This window comes from Somniosus microcephalus, chromosome 26 (assembly GCF_052327205.1).
Source record: "Somniosus microcephalus isolate GS21.2 chromosome 26, FLI_Smic_1.0, whole genome shotgun sequence".
Taxonomy (NCBI): domain Eukaryota; kingdom Metazoa; phylum Chordata; class Chondrichthyes; order Squaliformes; family Somniosidae; genus Somniosus; species Somniosus microcephalus.
In genome coordinates this window covers 46,926,871-46,945,926 of record NC_141012.1, presented here as the reverse complement: position 1 = coordinate 46,945,926, position 19,056 = coordinate 46,926,871, and the positions used below count along the sequence as shown (strand labels likewise).

The following is a 19,056-nucleotide window of genomic DNA, read 5'->3' as shown; positions in this document are numbered from 1 at the left end:
GGGTCATATTGGCATCATAGGACCCCGACTTGAATGGGTGAACGAGGCCTGCCTATTTACATTGGGCACCCGAGCTGCCCATTTTAAGGACCCCACCAAGTTAGCGATAGCCCAAGCAACAGTGGGAATGGGCCAGTAAGTTCTGAGTATCAATTTTCTGTGTTCCAGTGCCGTCTTCCCACCTGAAAATGTGACAAAAATTAGCCCCATAGTCCCAATGTAAAATCTGCAGAATAACAAGAGACAAAGCTTGGGAAATTCCTCAGAGCTGCTTCAGCATGGGCTGGTTGGGCTGGTTGGGCTGAATGTCCTGTTTCCATGTGATTCTATGAGAAAAAGAGGGAGAGAAGGGAATAAGAGCAAGAGTGGGATTGAGAGAAAGTGGAGGAGAGGGAATTAGAAAAAGAGGGAGAGTGAAAGTGAGAAAGAGGAAGAGAAGGGATGAGAGATAAAAGGAGAGTGGAAATGAGGGAGCTGGGGAGAGAGGGACCAAAAGAGAAATAAGGAGAGATAGAATAAGAGAAAGGAGGACAGAGCAAATGAGCAAAGGGAACAGTGGACATGAAAGGGGGGGAAGAAGAAATGAAACGAGGAGAGAGGAAATAATGAACCTGGAAAGGGACTGACAGAGAGGGAGAGAAGGAATATGAAAGGGAATGAAAGACTGTGATAGAGGGAATGAGAGAGATGCAGGGATAGAGGGAATGATAAAGAAGGATTGTTAAAATGAGGGAGCATGAGAAAGAAAGAGGGAATGAGAGGAGAGAAAGAGATATGAGGGTGAAATTGGGTACCTTTGCGCCTATGGTTAGCGCCCCCGGTGGCACTAATGGGGCGCAAATGGCTTTTCAACTGGGCATGGCGCTGACATCGACTCCCATCATATTCGGCGGGAGTTTTGCGGTGGCGCTCCGGTGTTGCACCCGGAGATCTCCTTCGCCCGGAGATCGTGACATCATCGCGGTGCGCGCCGCCCTGGTAGCGCCCCGGAGCTGAAATTGACTTGCGCCCCCTGCAGCAGGGCCGGTCGAAAACACCGACAGCTGCAGGAGGCATGCATCGGGCGGTCGGCCGCTTCGGGGGCCATGATTAAAGGTGGGGTGGCCGAGGTAGGTAAAAAAAAACTTACCTTTGTTGTACCAGGTTTTTCCTGCCCGCGATCGATCAGCCCAGCACCCTGCCTGAGTGACGGGCTGATCGCGTGGGATCGCGGCTGCCTTGGTGGTCCAGGTAGGCACTTTTTAAATTGCAGAGCCTGCAGCGATGGGCCTTCCCTTTAAGGGAGGGAAGGAGCCTTTGAAAGCGGCAGCACTACACGGACCAGTGTGCAGCGCTGCTGAAGTCTCTGCCCCGCTCTCCGATGTTAGCACCCTAAGAAGGAAGTGGAACGTTTGATTTAGCGCTGCACCTCTTGGGGCGCTAAAACTCAATTTTACTGTCGCCGGTGCTAATTAGCATCGAGCACTAAAGTTAGTGCCCAGGCAATGTTAGTACCCCAAAATGGTCGATACCGAATTTTTCCCCCATGGAGAAAAGAGGAATTGGAAAGAGGATAAATGATAGAGAGGACTGAGAGAGAACATTCTAAATTTCAAGTAAATATTTGAAAATAAAACATGTCAAAGATTTCAGAATTTCTGACACAGCTCGCTTGCAGTTTTAGTCAGACTGTCAATCAGCAGTGTATTATATTTAAAACTCACAGCTCTTGATCAGTTTATAATTTCCTTTCCTGATTCTTGAGTTGTTAGAGATTGACCAGTCCTGCCACAGACTGCTGGCAAATAATAAAACTACTTATCTGCTGGCAGGTAATAAAAATAGAAAATGATGGCGGGACGAATCCGAACCTGAGTAAAGAGCCGGGAGAGACACTTGGGCTGGTTTAATGAATCTGTCTACCAGTGGGACCCTCACCACTGGCTGAGCATATCAGGAAAATGGCAGCCGTTCTGTACAAGAACTTTAATCAATGATAGAGAATCATAAATAAAAACAGAAAATGCTGGAGACACTCAGCAGGTCAGGCAGCATCTGTTAAGAGAGAAACAGAGTTAACGTTTCAGGTCGATGACCTTTCGTCTGACGTTAACTCTGTTTCTCTCTTCACAGATGCTGCCTGACCTGCTGAGTATCTCCAGCATTTTCTGTTTTTATTTCAGATTTCCAGCATCTGCAGTATTTTCTTTTTGTGATAGAGAATCATAGGCAGAGTGCTCGCCATTTCTAAATATACATGGCTGGTGGGAGAGGCTCCTCACTGGGACTGGGGGTTGGTAAAGCCGGCTCTCCTTCCTCAGCGTTCTGACAAAAAGTCCCCAGAACTGTCCTTTTTTTCTTACTCTCACATACTCACAAAGCTGCTGTGTATTAATGTTGTGCAATCATGCACTTCCTGTCCAGCTTCTTCTTGTCAGGATTTTTGGTCAACCTTTTTATCTCAACATTTAACACTGAATATGCCTATGTCAACATTTAGAATGGAAACCCTGGCCCCAAACTTCCATGTGTTGAGGAGCATAGGAACAGGAGGAGGCCATTCAGCTCCTCGAGCCTGTTCCACCATTCAGTTAGATCGTGGCTGATCTGTACCTCAACCCCATTTACCCGCCTTTGCTTCATACCCTTTGATACACTTATCTAACAAAAATCTATTGATCTCAGTCTTTAAAATTACAACTGACTCCCCCAGCATCCACAGCCTTTTGGGGAGCGAGTTCCAGATTTTCACCACCATTTGTGTGAAAAATGCTTCTTGATTTTACTCCCGAACGACCTGGCTCTAATTCTAAGGTTTTGCCCCCTTGTTCTTGATTCCCCCACCAGAGGAAATAGCTTCTTTGTATCTACCCTATTGAATCCTTTCACCATTTTAGACACCTCGATTAAACCACCCCTCAATCTTCCATGTACAAGGGAACACAAGCCAAATAATTGAACCTTTTTCACCCCGCTACCACAGTTACACTGATGAAAAATGATTTGTGCAACCAGTGGCGTGCAGAGCTTTTTACACAAGAGTCTCCCGAGTCAGTCATTGGAGCAGTGATTGGCATAAGCTGTTGGAGTGCATGGAATTTAGAGGATAGTTTTTAAAAGGATAGTTCAGCAGCAGACTAAGTGAACAACCAACTCAGTAAGGAGCAGGGCTTGGCTCACTCATTTGATTCTCAGATAAGTTCACTGCCTGTCTCATCAATCATTTTAATCATACTTTTCAGGAAGTGTGACATCAGAAAAAGGGCTTGGCACCAAGCCAGGGAAGAACGAACATAGAACTTTTGTGATTCACATCTCCGAAGCCTCATGAAAGCGACTGAAGGCAGCAGGAAGACTCGTGGGTGTGACTGCCAGCAAGACACACATAAATATCATGTGTAGCACCTACAGGGAGGTGGCACTGGCTGACTGCCAACTCCCTCACCCCCCAGGACTGCTGACCAACGCCTGCAAAAGTTCAATGATCTCACCAGTACATACAAGCTAGCAAACTGGACACCCTTCCTTTTTTTCCTTGCCCATCAACACACTTTTCACTTTATTAAAGCAACATTTGTACAGCTAACCCTTCACAATGCCCTCTGATTAAGGTGGGGGGGGGGCGCTGGGGTATAACTCATAATCTTGCACTGTGGTTACCCAGCTCCCCTAACAGCAGTGACTTCCATGCACTCTAAAACCCCTTCCTCTACTTTAACATCCATAAACTCCCATAATTCTATCTTCAGCTCTCCCATTCCACTTTGCACACATCCCTCAATTGCCAGCCTTCTCCTCATTACTTGATCTTCTTGCAAGACAAGTTGGCGCCCAATGCCTGCCAGAGGCAGGCCACTGAAGGGGGCATCCCCAGCCTTAAAAACCTCAATTGCTTTGAGGAAAAGGTGATGGAAGTCATGGGCTACTTTGGTGCTTGGAAAAGGCAAGGTCGGCACATGTAGGCACACAGGGGAAGAATGTTAAGAAATATGCACCAAGCATGGCAAGAAATAGCCCACGAAGTGAATGCCTACGTTTTCAGATTACGGGAGAAGATGAGGAAGAAATTCTCTGGCCTGAGGATGAGTGAGAAGGTTGATTAAACTCAAATGAAATGAATGTTAGAACTATGCAACAAACACTGAGATATAATCAATCTTAGAATCATAACATCGTAGAATCAGAGTATCATTGGGCGCGATCTTGCCAGCCCTGGGGAGGCGGGTATGGAGGTGGGACTGCCGGGAAAATGGCAGAATTTGGGGGCGGGTGCCCAACCTGCCTTCATGCCATCTTGTCAAGAGGCGGGTCGCCGTCCCGCGCTGCGTCCCGTCTCCTTGGTGGCGGGAAGAGGATTAGTGCCACTTATCTGCCTGTTAACAGATAGTTAACAGGCAGCTAAGAGGATTATCCCCATTTTACCCACAAAAGTGCCAGCTTCCCGAAGGCTCCGAACCCCGCCAGGGTCACCGAGGAGAGTAGTGGGTCTGCGGGGGTCGGAGGGGTCCAAAAGTGCTGTGGAGGTGAGTGATGGGTGCAAGTGTGGAGAGGTGAGTATCTCAGGTGAGTGGAAATGGTTAGAAAAAGTTTACTTACCTTTGTTTCTTCCTGCAGGCTTCAATCGGTGGGTATGCGGAGAGTCTCGCACCTCCGCGGCAGAGATGACAGATGGCCGCTGCATTCTCCAATGCAACAAACATCTCATTTCTGCAAAAGAAAGAGGTTTGATGAGGTCTTGAATTCAAGAACTCATCAAACTACAGAGAATGTCAGTGTTTGACAGCTTCACAGAGCTGTCAAATGATGACAATTCATCTGTCAAAATTTTTTGACAGATGAAACGTCATACGCTGACGTTCTCTGTAACCGGCTTTCCATTAATTGGCCTGCTAAGCCTGCTGGGCAGACTTAACAAGGTCAATCAAGGGAAAATAGCGTGGGTTGGCCACAAATCGATGGAGTTGGGACAACAACCCGCCAAGCAGCAGTCCCGCCTCCAATGCGCCCCCATTGGCAAAATCACCCCCATAGAATCATAGGCCTAGAAATTCAGTATAGCCACGTTTGGGGCGCTACAGCCGGGCGGCCGCTAAAGTTTGCGCCCGGCGCAACTTAGCGCCACCTTCGCCGATATTCAGTTGCATCGCCCCAAGAGGTTGCTGCTGCGCTAAAACAGGCGATGCACGACTATCATTAGGCGCTAAGCCGGCGGCCCGGGGAGATACCCCCGAGGGCGGGCGCAGCGCAGGTGCGGCGAGCTGCTGATTGAAGGCAAACACTCTGGCGCCGGTGAGCTTTTAAAGGGGGAGAATGGATTTGTTTGGCTGCCACGCCCTGCACACTGCAGCCCTGAAGCAAGGCCTGACCACTGCTGCTTGATCTGTACAACGCCCAGGACAATGGAGAAGGCCAGGGAGAGAGCGCTGCACTTCAGCGACGGTGACCTGAGGGTGCTGGTTGGCGCAGTGGAGCGCAGGCGCCATGTTCTGTTCCCTGAAGGTGGCAGGAGGCCGCTGCCCAGCGCCTATCGGAAAGCCTGGAAGGAGGTGTCAAACTGGGTGACCTCCAACAGCGTGGTTGCCAGGACTCCTGTGCAATGCCGGAAAAAGTTCAACGACCTCACTTGGGTTGTCAGGGTGAGTACCCTTTCCAGTGTCCTCCTCATCCCTGCATGTGCACCTCAGCTTATGGGCAAAGGGACCTGAAAGCCCTAATGCCCAGCCCTCATCCAGCAGCTATGGGACTGTCATGAAAATCACTTGCACATTCAGGACTTTACACACTGTCAGGGCTATTCCACCATGGGAGGCAGTGTAGACAAGATCAGGGCTTCACACTGTCAGGGCTATTCCACCATGGGAGGCAGTGCAGACAAGATCAGGGCTTCACACTGTCAGGGCTATTCCACCATGGGAGGCAGTGCAGACAAGATCAGGGCTTCACACTTTCAGGGCTATTCCACCATGGGAGGCAGTGCAGACAAGATCAGGGCTTCACACTGTCAGGGCTATTCCACCATGGGAGGCAGTGCAGACAAGATCAGGGCTTCACACTGTACTTAGAGGCCGTCCTTTCTCTTGCAGGGCAAGGTGGCGCATAACCGAAGGCAGCAGCGTGAGACCGGGGGAGGCCATCCTGACCTCAAACAGCTCTCCAACCTGGAGCAGCGTGTGGAGCGCATTATGTCAGGCCGGCTGATTGGCCCCGTCGCCAGTGGAGATGCCGACCCTGTTGTGGGCCCCAATGGTAAGGGCATCACCTTTTTGACCTCTCTCTTTCCACTTGCGCCTCAGAACAGCATCCTTTGCCACTGTCGGACCAATGCAGTGCATAGCAGCACTCATGCCTCCCTCGCTGCCGCCCTGTCCTCACTCTAAAGCAACTCTTGTGCCTCCCTGCTTTCAGATGGTGAATCGCCAGGTGAGGAGGCGGGCCCTCAAGCTGGCATTGTGAGTGAATCGGAGGGCGAGGAGGAGGAAGAGGAGAGGAAGCCGGACCATCAGTGCCACCCTCAGCCGAGGCAGCCCATGGCGATGATGGGGACACGTCTTCCCTGGAGGGGAGCAGGGGGGAAGGGTCGGAGGAGAGTGAAGCTCCAGGGCCCAGCGGGCTGCAGCAACGCGGGAGGGGTGGGGAAGCTCGGCGGCCCGGAGGGTGAGTGCGGCCTCCAGTCCTGCTACGGTGAGCGCAGAGGAGGTGCGGCTCCTAGCGGAAATGGCCGCCCAGGCTGAGCGCAGGCACACTGAGCTCATGGCTGCAGTGGCAAGGATGCCTGACTCCATAGAGTCACTGGCAAGGAGTGTGCAGGAATTCGGGGCAGCACAGGCCAGGAGTCTGCAACAATTCAGTGCAGCACAGGACAGGAGTCTGCAGGACTTCGCGGCAGCACAGGCGGCTTCTAGCCAAGTGCTCAGTCGTGCCGTGCATTCACTGGCTGGTGTCATGCGGACACAGACCAGGGCCACACGGGCACTAACTGCTGCCACCCTCGCTGGATCGGCCAGGCATTGCCAGGGCACTCGCCGTGCCGCAGCAGCCCAGCAGTCTGTGCTTCAGCAGATTGCTGCGTATGCTGCAATGCTGGCCCGTGCGAGTGCCAATGTCTCAGGCGACCAGGGAGTACCTGTGATCTGTCAGGTTGGCAGCATTCCTGCAGCCGAAACTGCCACTCCTCCATTGCAGCTACCACCAGCCACTGGACAGACTGCTGCCGCCCAAGCAGAGTTGGAGCAGTCAGCAGCCGGCCCCTCCAGGCCCAGAGCTGGTCCAGGCCGACCCCCAAGGGCATCTGCCATCTCGCCATCTGACCCTCAGCAGCCTTCCCCCAGCCTTGCTGCAGCCACTGGGGTCCCATTGAGGAGGAGCTGCAGGGTGGGCAGGGGCCAGTCACGGATGCGAAACGCATCACCCTCGCAGGGGAAAAAGTAGAAGGTGTGGCCAAATGTTTTGTTTCACTTGTAAAGGCCGATTCTGGTGTATTTGTTTTTTTGGAAAGGCCGATACTGGTGTATTTGTGTTTCCGTAAAGGCCGAGACTGGTCTATTTGTGTTTCTGTAAAGGCCGAGACTGGGCTATTTGTGTTTCTGTAAAGGCCGAGACTGGTCTATTTGTGTTTTTGCGGGGGGCTTCTCTCCATTAGTTTGTTATGTGGGAAGGGCACAGAGGTATCAAAGTAATAAATGTTCTTAAATCGCACTGTCCATGCTTTCTTTTGGAAGTCCTGGTTGCCCTGCTCAGCTGAGGGCTTGTGGAGCGGCTACATTCATCTTGTTCCATTGGCACAAGCCATTCCCTGAGAGGGGGCCTAGAACCGACGTGCAATAAGCCGCCGACGGGCGGCCCTTGCACTTTCTGCCTCCCTCCTGTGCTGGTCCTCCTCCTCCTCCTCCTCCTCCTCCTCCTCTGGTGGTCCTCCAATGTCTGGTGGCAGTGGCTGAGTCCTGCGGATAGCCAGGTTGTGCAGCATGCAGCACACGACAGCAAAATGGGAGACTCGCTCAGGCGAGTACTGTAGGGCTCCTCCGGAACGATCCAGACAGCGGAACCGTTGCTTCAGGACACCGATTGTTTGCTCAATGATGTTCCTGGTTGCTTGATGGCTGTCATTTTATCCCTCTTCAGCAGGGGTGCTGGGCGCACGGAGCGGGGTCATCAGCCAGGTGCACAAAGGATAGCCTTTGTCCCCGAGAAGCCATCCTCGTGGGTGAGGCTGGGCCTGGAACATGTCTGCCACAGAAGTCTGGCGCAGGATGAAGGCATCGTGGCTGCTGCCTGGAAAGCGGGCATTGACAGCTAGGATGAGCTGCCTGTTGTCACACACCAACTGCACGTTGAGCGAATGGTAGCCCTTCCGGTTGTGGTAATCCTCGGCATTCTCTAGAGGTGCCCGCAAAGCCACATGCGTGCAGTCAATGGCGCCCTGCACCATGGGGAAGCCTGCTAATGCTGCAAAGCCCATTGCACGCTGTTGCTGCTTGTCAACGGCCATGGAGAAGGAGATGAACTGACGTCTCCTTCTGAAAAGGGCATTGGTCACCTGGCGGATGCAGCAATGTACCGCAAACTGGGAGATGTTGGAAATGTCCCCAGTAGCGGATTGGAAGGAGCCGGTGGCATAGAAGTTGAGAGACACCGTCACCTTCACTGCCACCGACAGAGACGTCCTGCTCCTCAGCTGCGGCTGCAGATCTCCGCGAAGCAGGTGGCAGATCTCAGTGACCACCGCCCTTCGGAATCGCAGCCTCCGAACACACTGCTCGTCAGACATGTTCAGATATGAGAACTGCTGGCGGTATACCCTGGGTGGGTAAGGCCTCCTTTGCCGACGCCTGTTGCCCCTTCTACGTCTGGCCATGACTGGCACTCTCTCACGGCGTCTCTGAGCCCTTTGAATGCAATGGAGAAGCCCAACGTTTCCACCCATTGCAGCCCCCATTATATGTTTCCAATCAATGCTATGGCTCTGAAGTTAAAGACAAGTGCAAAGCTGTGGCCTGAAGCCACAAGTACCTGTGCGAGTGTTGAGCCAAACCAGAAAGCTCTCTACCTTTGTCTCTCTCCAAAGATCCGTCTCTCTCAAAGAAGGAGTGTTGCAAAATGGCTGCCATTTCTACTGCAGGAGGAGTGCCCTTTAATTTGCGCCCCCCGCGCCCTGCAGCGACTGGGAACCGTTCCCCTCTACCAGTCGCTAGGGGCGTCAGGCGCACAATAGGCCGGCACCACTGAATTTCCGGTTTGGGGCGCACAAAGGGCGTTGCACGATGAAATGACGTCAGGATCTGCGCGCGCAGTTGAGCACGCGCAAAGGCTTTGCGCCGCCGCTAAATCTTAACTGAAGTTGGCGAGATGCGCAGATCGCGCTGCGCCCGGGCGCTAGCCGCTTAGCGCCCCACATCTCCTCCTCCTAAGGCGCTAGCGGCTGGCGCAAACAACTGAATTTCTAGGCCATAGATTCATAACATCATAACTTTGTAGCATCATAGCATCAGAATTACTGTGCAGAAGGAGGTTATTTGGCCCATCGTGCCTGTTCCAGCTCTTTGAAAGCTATTAAATCAGTCTCACTCCCATGATTTTTTTCCCCCCAGCCCTGCTGATTTCCCCAGACCCCCATATGTTGCAGAATCAGCAATACATCCTGGGAAGCCCCAGCACAGCTCCTCCCATCCTGCAACCCCAAACTTCCACATTGGAAAAAGAGAAATGATCTCCAACTTTACAGAACTCTTGCAAGACTTGTCACGAAGTCCACATAGCTCCTCAAGCTATGTGTGTGTTGTGCAGTCACCTTCACACAAGACTAGGCACTGGGATGCACCTCAGGTTACAGTCAAACGCTGAAAGTACACGTTTGGTCTACTTTTAATGGAGAAGACTGTTCAGAGCCACCCTACACTCTCCAAAGGGCAAGGACTGAGGGGGGAGATATTGAAACAGAGACACGGACCCTGATTAAGGAAATAAACTAGTTGCACCTTCTTTGAAGTGTAATGTGTAGATTTAATGTCAGAAGGGACGTTTGAATACACCGTTGGTAGGAACCGGAGGGATGATAGTAGAGCCAGGGCTAACTAGGCGCAGCATGTTGTTAATGGGGTCAGTATATTATGGAGAGGACCTTAGGATTTTTAAGACAGGACCACAGGTACAGCTGCCAGTCAACAATTGGCACATCAGTCTTCCTGAAAAAGCAATAGTTTCCCTCACTTCAGCTTCATCTTCTTCCTCCTCCTCTTCCTCCACCAAGGTTAACCTTCCTGGTCCTAAAGATCTCCTCACCGCAGTGTAAAATACTGCAGGATAAAACAGACACTAAGGCCTAGAAATTCAGTGGGCTGCGCCACCCGTTAGCGCACTAAGTGGGTTGTACGCCACTGGCCATGCCTCCCACTAAATTTAGCGGGACGCTAATGGCGGCGCTAGCCGTTAGCGCTGCGCCACTACTGATGATGTCATCGGTGTGCGCAGCGCCCCGCTACTGCCCCGATCGTGAAATTTAGTAGCGACCCCTGCTGTAACGCTGGAATTTGCGACCGGTTCAGGGGGGTCTACCCGCGGCGGTCGAGGCGCTGAGGTGCGGGGTGGCCATTTTTTTTGCTGGCCGCCTGCCAGACCTCTCCCCGCCGCTGTCCCCGGCCTCCTGAGCACCCCCCCCCCCCCCGCGGAGTGCCGGCTGTGTCCCAAGAGCCCGGCACTTCTCCTCGGTGCCGGGCTCTTTTGCCGGCACTCGCGCTCTTCGAGCGTGCTGCAGCAGGCCCCTCCCCTTTAAGAAGGGGAGGAAGGCCTGCAGTACCACAGCGCGCCGTGCCACAGCATGTAGCGCTGCAGCACATTGTGCTGCGATCTTTAGCTGCAGCGCTCCAAAAGGGATGCGGGGTGCCTCAAGTAGCGCTGCGCTTCCCTCTGGGGCGCTGAAAGTGAATTTGCGGCGGGCGGCCGCGACTACTTCTGGGGCGGTACTTCCGGCGCCCTGGCGAGGCTGGCGCACCAAACGGGGCGCCACTGAATTTCTAGGCCTAATCATTTTAGACACCTTCTCGGGATTGATGGGCACTCTCCTCCTGATCTACCTAGCCAGCTGAATACCTGTTTCCACAAGCCAACTCCACCAGACTTCAGGTGAAGGGACGAGCCACTCACTGTATTTCCTTTTGCCCAAGTAGGCTTGCCTAGGTCTGAAAGTTTAGTTGAGCTCAATCTAATGGGAGTCAGATGGCTGAGCTGCAAGTGCACCAATCTTTCTTCCCTCTGCCTGAACTCCTTTCTCTTGTAAACCCATGACAGACATTGGCAAGGCGAATGCTGAGCAGTGTGTATCTAAGGTCGGCAATAGGTGGCAGCAACAATCCTGTGGCTGGAGGTCTGTACATGAGGTGGGGGAATTGTCACCTTCACTACCTGGACCATGACCTGGTGGGGCAGACCTCCCGTCCATTGTAGAAGCCAGCCGACTTTCATACCAGTTACGTTAAACTTGTATAGAAACTTGGTTAGACTACACTTGGAGTACTGTGCACAGTTCTGGTCTCCATATTACAGGATATAGAGGCGCTGGAGAAGGAGCCAAAAAGATTACAAGGATGATACCAGAGATTATATCTATTAGGAAAAATTGAACAGGCTGGGACTCTTTTTGCTAGCAAAGAGAAGACTGAGGGGTAACTTTAAAGAGGTCTTTAAAATTATGAAAGGTTAGACGTAGAGACGATGTTTCTACTTGTGGGGGGAGATTAGAACTAGGGGCTATAAATATAAGATAGTCACTGATAAATCCAATAGGGAATTCAGGAGAAACTTTTTTTATCCAGAGAGGGTTAGAATGTGAAACATTTTACCACAGGGAGTAGTTAAGGCAAACAGCATAGATGCATTTAAGGGGACGTTAGATAAACACATGAGGGGGAAAGTACTAGAAGGATATGCTGATGGGGTTTAACTGAAGAGGGGTGGGAGGAGGCTCGTGTGGAGCATAAACACAGCATAGACCTGTTAGGCCGAGTGGCCTGTTTCTGTGCTGTAAATAATATATAATTCTCTGAAGGGGAAAGGATTATGGGGTCTAACATCTATTTGAACATTTATGCAACATAACTGCAGCTTCTGACATTGGACAGATTATTTCAACCTGAGGTAATCTAGCTATGATATTTGTCCTTACAGGTCAACCTGTAATCAGTGATTCTTAGCAGGAAATTGTGTGTCTGCTTCTCTCAGCCCATCTGAATGACGTGTACCATTGGAAGCCCTGGGGCATAGGCAAACAGATAAAGTGCATTCCCCTATGAAAAGGTCACACATTTAACGTTCTTTTCCTTGTCCTTCTCTTTCGGCTTTCTACTCCACTCTTCTTTCATCTTCATACTTTCATCCTTCCCATCATCTTTTACTTTTCTCATTTCCACTGGTAATTACGAGGAGCTTTGCCGTGGAAAATGGGAGGCAAGGTCAACTTCACTATTCAAGGAAGCAGGTTAAGCTCGACGCTCTGGGAGGAAAGTGATAAACTGGAGAGTTAACTGATACAGGTAGACTACCCTTTATCCGGACTTCCGAAAACCGAAACCCTCTAAAAACCGAAGGTTTTTTCGTTCAGCGTAAGTCGTGCGTACGAACGAAAAAACCTTCGGTTTTTAGAGGGTTCCGGTTTCGGAAGTTCGGATAAAGGGTAAGTCGTGCGCACGACCCCCCGCAGACCGCCGACCCCCCCGCGGACCCCGCCGGCCCCGACTGACTTACGCTGAGCGTCAGCGTAAGTCGTGCGCACGACCCCCCGGCGACCCCCGCCGCCCCCCCCCCCGCGGACCCCCGCCGACCCACCTTCCGAAATCCGAAATTCTCCTTTATCCGAAACTCGGCTGGTCCCGAGGTTTTCGGATAAAGGATAGTCTACTGTACTTCTGAACTTGCATTAATAATCAGCACAGAGACCATGCAGAGCTTGTTTAAGGAGAGTTGGCATGTCACAAGTCCTCATTTGATTTGTGTACTTGTGTTTCAATTGCAAATGTATAAAAGTCCGAGAGAAAGTGTATATTGTTGCGCACTGCAGTTTAACTTTCATGTGACTCGCTGAATATAAAATAAGTCCCACTCAGTGCCCATCGATGACAGCAATCAAATGTCGCCTGTCACTTTAATTCTCTGCTTCACTCCCACTCTGATCTCTCTGTCCTCAGCCTCTTACATTGTTCCAATGAAGCTCAACATAAGCTCGAGGCAGAGCACCTCATCTTTCGATTAGGCACTTTACAGCCTTCTGGACTCAACATTGAGTTCAACAATTTCAAACTATAACCCCTGCTCCCATTTTTCATGCTGTATGATTTTGCCACCCCCATTTGCAACATTTTATCTTTCCTGCCTCTTACCTTAGCACAGTATGTTCCTTCAATTCCTTCCTCCCCTCCCCCCCACCACCACCCCCCACCCCCGTCTCTGCACCTGCTTAATATCTGTTACATCTCCAGCTTTTTCCAGTTCTGATGAAGGGTCCCAGACCTGAAATGTTAACTCTGTTTCTCTCTCCACAGATGCTGCCTGGCCTGCTGAGTGTTTCCAGCATTTTCTGTTGTTAGCCCACCTTTAATAACAACACTCCATTTTTGCAGTGATATAAAACTGAAGTTGATACATAATTGTTTCTGTAATTTGGAAATGATAAATGCGCCGGACTATTAAAAGGGAAGGTAATGCGCATCACTGCGAGGGATGGTGTGGGGGGAGAGAGTGCAAGGCTCTTGGAGATAATTTAAGAAGTTCAAAGGGATGCTTTGTAAGTTTTTGTTTCTTAAGTTCTATTCTTAAACATTCTATGTGGGTCAAAGAACACTTCAGCATTCACAAAACAATGACTAAACAAGGATGAGAGCAATCTCCATGAAGCTTTCTTCAACTCCTAACTCATGCATTATGAGTAGAGGAATTTTATGTAAATGTCCATGCAGCTAGCAGTATCTCTAGGTATGATCTATATTCTATGACATTTTAATGAAAGTTCTTTTTCCATAAACCTTATCACATCATTAAAAGCACTAGCAATGAATAATACATTCTGTAGTTTGATGTTTGTAACGCGCAAACTAGGGCAATGGCCTACTTTCAGATCATTAAGTCCCAAGTACCCTTCTGTCATGTCCCTTCTTTACATGTATCAGGGAGTTGAAGTTGACCATTCTAAGCTTCTAAAGCTTCACTCTTTCAAGCGGAATGGAGAGATAACCTTAAGATTGGAATTAAATAGGTATAGTTACATTGATGTTCACTCCTAAACATTAGGAAACATTAAAACAGATAGTGGGTAGCTAAACTAAAAGTTGGTTCCTTAGAGGATGAGACTGGGGAATTAATAATGGGGAACAGGGAAATGGCAGAGACTCTGAACAAATATTTTGCATCTGTCTTCACTGTAGAAGACGCTAACAACACCCCAATAATAGATAATCAAGGGGCCACAGGGAGGGGGGATCTAAAGACAATCACTATCACTAAGGAAATAGTACTTGGTAAAATAATGGGACTAAAAGATAACAAGTCCCCTGGACCAGATGGCCTGCATCCCAGGGTCTAAAAAGAAATGGCTGCAGAGATAGTGGATGCATTGGTTGCAATATACCAAAATTCCCTGGACTCTGGAGAGGTCCCAGCAGATTGGAAAACCGCTAATGTAACACCCCTATTTAGGAAAGGAGGGAGACAGAAAGCAGGAAACTATAGACCAGTTAGCCTAACATCTGTCGTTGGCAAAATGCTGGAGTCCTTCATTAAGGAAACAGTAGCAGGGCATTTAGAAAAACATACTGCAGTCAAACAGAGTCAGCATGGTTTTAGGAAAGGGAAATCATGTTTAACAAATTTGCTGGAGTTCTTTGAGGATGTAACAAGCAGGGTGGACAAGGGTGAGCCAGTGGATGTGGTGTATTTGGATTTCCAGAAGGCATTCGATAAGGTGCCACATAAAAGGTTACTGCATAAGATAAGAGCTCACGGAGTTGGGGGTAATATATTAGCATGGATAGAGAATTGGCTAACTAACAGAAAGCAGAGAATCGGGATAAATGGGTCATTTTCTGGTTGGCAAACGGTAACTAGTGGGGTGCCACAGGGATCGGTGCTGGGGCCCCAACCATTTACAATCTACATTAATAATTTGGATGAAGGGATCGAGTGTAATGTAGCCAAGTTTGTGGATGATACATGGGTGGGAAAGCAGGTTGTGCAGAGGACTCAAAGGATCTGCAAAGGGATAGAGACAGGCTAGGTGAGTGGACAGGCATGTGGCAGATGGAGTATAATGTGGGAAAGTGCGAGGTTATCCACTTTGGCAGGAAAAATAAAAAAGCAAACTATTATTTAATTGGAGAGAGATTACAAAATGCTACAGTTCAGAGGGACCTGGGGGTCCTTGTGCATGAAACACAAAAAATTAGCATGCAGGTACAGCAAGTAATCAAAAAGACAAATGGAATGTTGGCCTTTATTTCAAGGGGGTTGGAGTATAAAAGCAGGGAAGTCCTGCTACAACTGTACAGGGTATTGGTGAGACCACACCTTGAGTACTGCGTACAGTTTTGGTCTCCTTATTTAAGGAAAGATATACTTGCATTGGAGGCAGTTCAGAGAAGGTTCACTAGGTTAATTCCAGAGATGAGGGGTTTGACTTATGAGGAAAGGTTGAGCAGGCTGGGCCTATACTCATTGGAATTTAGAAGAATGAGAGGTGATCTTATCGAAACATATAAGATACTGAGGGGGCTCGACAGGGTAGATGCAGAGACGATGTTTCCCCTCATGAGGAAATCTAAAACTTGGGGGCAAAGTCTCAGAATAAAGGGTCGCCCTTTTAGAACTGAGATGAGGAGGAACTTCTCTCAGAGGGTCGTAAATTTGTGGAATTCTCTGCCCCAGAGAGCTGTGGAGGCCGGGTCATTAAATACATTTAAATTGGAGATAGACAAATTTTTGCAAGATATGGGAGTGAAGGGTTATGGGGAGCGAGTTGGGAAGTGGCTTTGAGCCCAAGATCAGCAATGATCTTATTGAATGGCGGAGCAGGCTCGAGGGGCCAAGTGGCCTATTCCTGCTACTATTTCTTATTTTCTTATGTTCTTAAAGCAAGCCAAAACAAGAGTTATTGTGAAAACTCTGAAGAAAGACTTATATAGTGACTTTCATAGGATATAGGATGTCCCAAAGTGCTTTACAGCCAATGACATACTTTTGAAGTGTAGTCACTTTTGCAATGTGGGAAACACGGCAGATAGTTTGCACACAGAGCAATGTGTTAATGACCAATTCATCGGTTTTAGTGATGTTAGTTGAAGGATAAATATTGACCAGGACATTGGGGATACCTCCCCTGCTCTTCTTTGAAATAGTGCCATGGGCTCTTTTATGTCCACCTGAGAGGACAGATGGGACCTCGGTTTAACGTCTCATCTGAAAGACTGCACCTCTGACAGTACAGCACTCCCTCAGATTTTGTGCTGAAGTCTGTGGAGTGGGACTTGAATCCACAACATTCTGACTCGGAGATGAGATTGTTAGCACTAAGGCAAAGTTGACAAGACTCCCTTGATAGCACAGCATAACTAGAACATAACAGCATAACTTGAACCCACAACATTCTGACTCGGAGATGAGATTGTTAGCACTAAGGCAAAGCTGACAAGACTCCCTTGATAGCACAGCATAACTAGAACAGCGATCAGCTAAGCTGCAAAGACTAGGACCATCTGAGACTCAATCTCTATCCTGTGCTGAGTTAGCCGATCTCACCTGGGGGTGCAGTAGGAGAGAAACAGTTGGCCTTGGCACCACTGAGTTATGGAGAAATCAGCCATGATCCTAGTCCTGATCATTATGCAGTAATTTCTGCAGTGTGAGAAAGGTATGGGGTCTTGGCTGTAATGTCCCCACAATTGAAAAGCCTGCTGACACTCACTGTGAAAGTTTGCATATGAATAGTGTCACTGAAATACTTGCAGAACACAATCCCAGCAGGGGCTGAACAGCGCTGGTGGAACCCAATCCCAGCAGGTGGTAAACAGTGCTTGTGGAACCCAATCCCAACAGGTGGTGAACAGTGCTTGTGGAACCCAATCCCAACAGGTAGTGAACAGTGCTTGTGGAACCCAATCCCAACAGGTGGTAAACAGTGCTGGTAGAACCCAATCCCAACAGGTGGTAAACAGTGCTTGTGGAACCAATCCCAACAGGTGGTGAACAGTGCTTGTGGAACCCAAACCCAACAGGTGGTAAACAGTGCTGGTGGAACCCAATCCCAACAGGTGGTAAAGAGTGCTTGTGGAACCCAATCCCAACAGGTGGTAAACAGTGCTGGTGGAACCCAATCCCAACAGGGGGTGAACAGTGCTTGTGGAACCCAATCCCAACAGGTGGTAAACAGTGCTTGTGGAACCCAATCCCAACAGGTGGTGAACAGTGCTTGTGGAACCCAATCCCAACAGGTGGTAAACAGTGCTGGTGGAACCCAATCCCAACAGGTGGTAAACAGTGCTTGTGGAACCCAATCCCAACAGGTGGTAAACAGTGCTGGTGGAACCCAATCCCAACAGGTGGTGAACAGTGCTTGTGGAACCCAATCCCAACAGGGGGTAAACAGTGCTTGTGGAACCCAATCCCAACAGGGGGTGAACAGTGCTTGTGGAACCCAATCCCAACAGGTGGTAAACAGTGCTGGTGGAACCCAATCCCAACAGGTGGTAAACAGTGCTTGTGGAACCCAATCCCAACAGGTGGTAAACAGTGCTGGTGGAACCCAATCCCAACAGGTGGTAAAGAGTGCTTGTGGAACCCAATCCCAACAGGTGGTGAACAGTGCTTGTGGAACCCAATCCCAACAGGTGGTAAACAGTGCTGGTGGAACCCAATCCCAACAGGTGGTGAACAGTGCTTGTGGAACCCAATCCTAACAGGTGGTAAACAGTGCTGGTGGGACCCAATCCCAACAGGTGGTGAACAGTGCTTGTGGAACCCAATCCCAACAGGTGGTAAACAGTGCTGGTGGAACCCACTCCCAACAGGTGGTAAACAGTGCTTGTGGAACCCAATCCCAACAGGTGGTAAACAGTGCTGGTGGAACCCAATCCCAACAGGGGGTGAACAGTGCTTGTGGAACCCAATCCCAACAGGGGGTGAACAGTGCTTGTGGAACCCAATCCCAACAGGTGGTAAACAATGCTGGTGGAACCCAATCCCAACAGGGGGTAAACACTGCTTGTGGAACCCAATCCCAACAGGGGTGAACAGTGCTGGTGGAACCCAATCCCAACAGGTGGTTAAACAGTGCTTGTGGAACCCAATCCCAAGAGGTGGTAAACAGTGCTTATGGAACCCAATCCCAACAGGGGGTGAACAGTGCTGGTGGAACCCAATCCCAACAGGGGGTGAACAGTGCTGGTGGAACCCAATCCCAACAGGGGGTGAACAGTGCTGGTGGAACCCAATCCCAACAGGGGGTGAACAGTGCTTGTGAAACCCAATCCCAATAGGGGGTGAACAGTGCTGGTGGAACCCAATCCCAGCAGGGGGTGAACAGTGCTGGTGGAACCCAATCCAAACAGGGGGTGAACAGTGTTGGTGGAACCCAATCCCAGCAAGGCCCAACAGCATTTGTTGAGCCCAACATAAGGAGTCGATGGGGTATTTCGTGAAAAACAGCAACTGTCACTAAGGCTCACGAATGTGTCAGCAGGGGTGGCGGAAACAACTTTAAACGGCCTAAAACATTTACCATTAAGAGTGAATGGCTAGCTAGTGTTCCCAACTCTCCCTCTTTGGGCGGGAGCCTACTGGAATAGCCGATTGGTCTCCCGAACGTTGCTGCTGGCAGCAGTAGCCCAGCTGTGCTGGCTTGCAGCCAATTCACGTTGTCTCCCTGTTGTTCGGAAACATCACTTCCTCGTGAGGACGACAGCATCGGGGCCAAAGAAAATCGCCTGGACACTCCATGAATCCTGAGAGAGCAACTGAGGGAGGGAGAGAGAGAGAAACACAAAGTGGGGGAGGGAGAGAGAGTGAAATATAAACTGGGGGAGCGAGAGAAACACAAACTGAGGG

General features: G+C 49.9%; 1 long non-coding RNA gene across 1 annotated transcript; it reads left to right on the top strand.

Annotated features, from left to right (window-relative positions):
• Positions 1 to 974: 974 nt before the first annotated feature.
• Positions 975 to 3,565, top strand: LOC147100441 (uncharacterized). The gene is made up of 2 exons (XR_015073759.1): positions 975 to 1,109; positions 3,222 to 3,565. It is a non-coding gene; the product is annotated as an uncharacterized LOC147100441 (long non-coding RNA).
• The last annotated feature ends 15,491 nt before the right edge of the window (positions 3,566 to 19,056 follow it).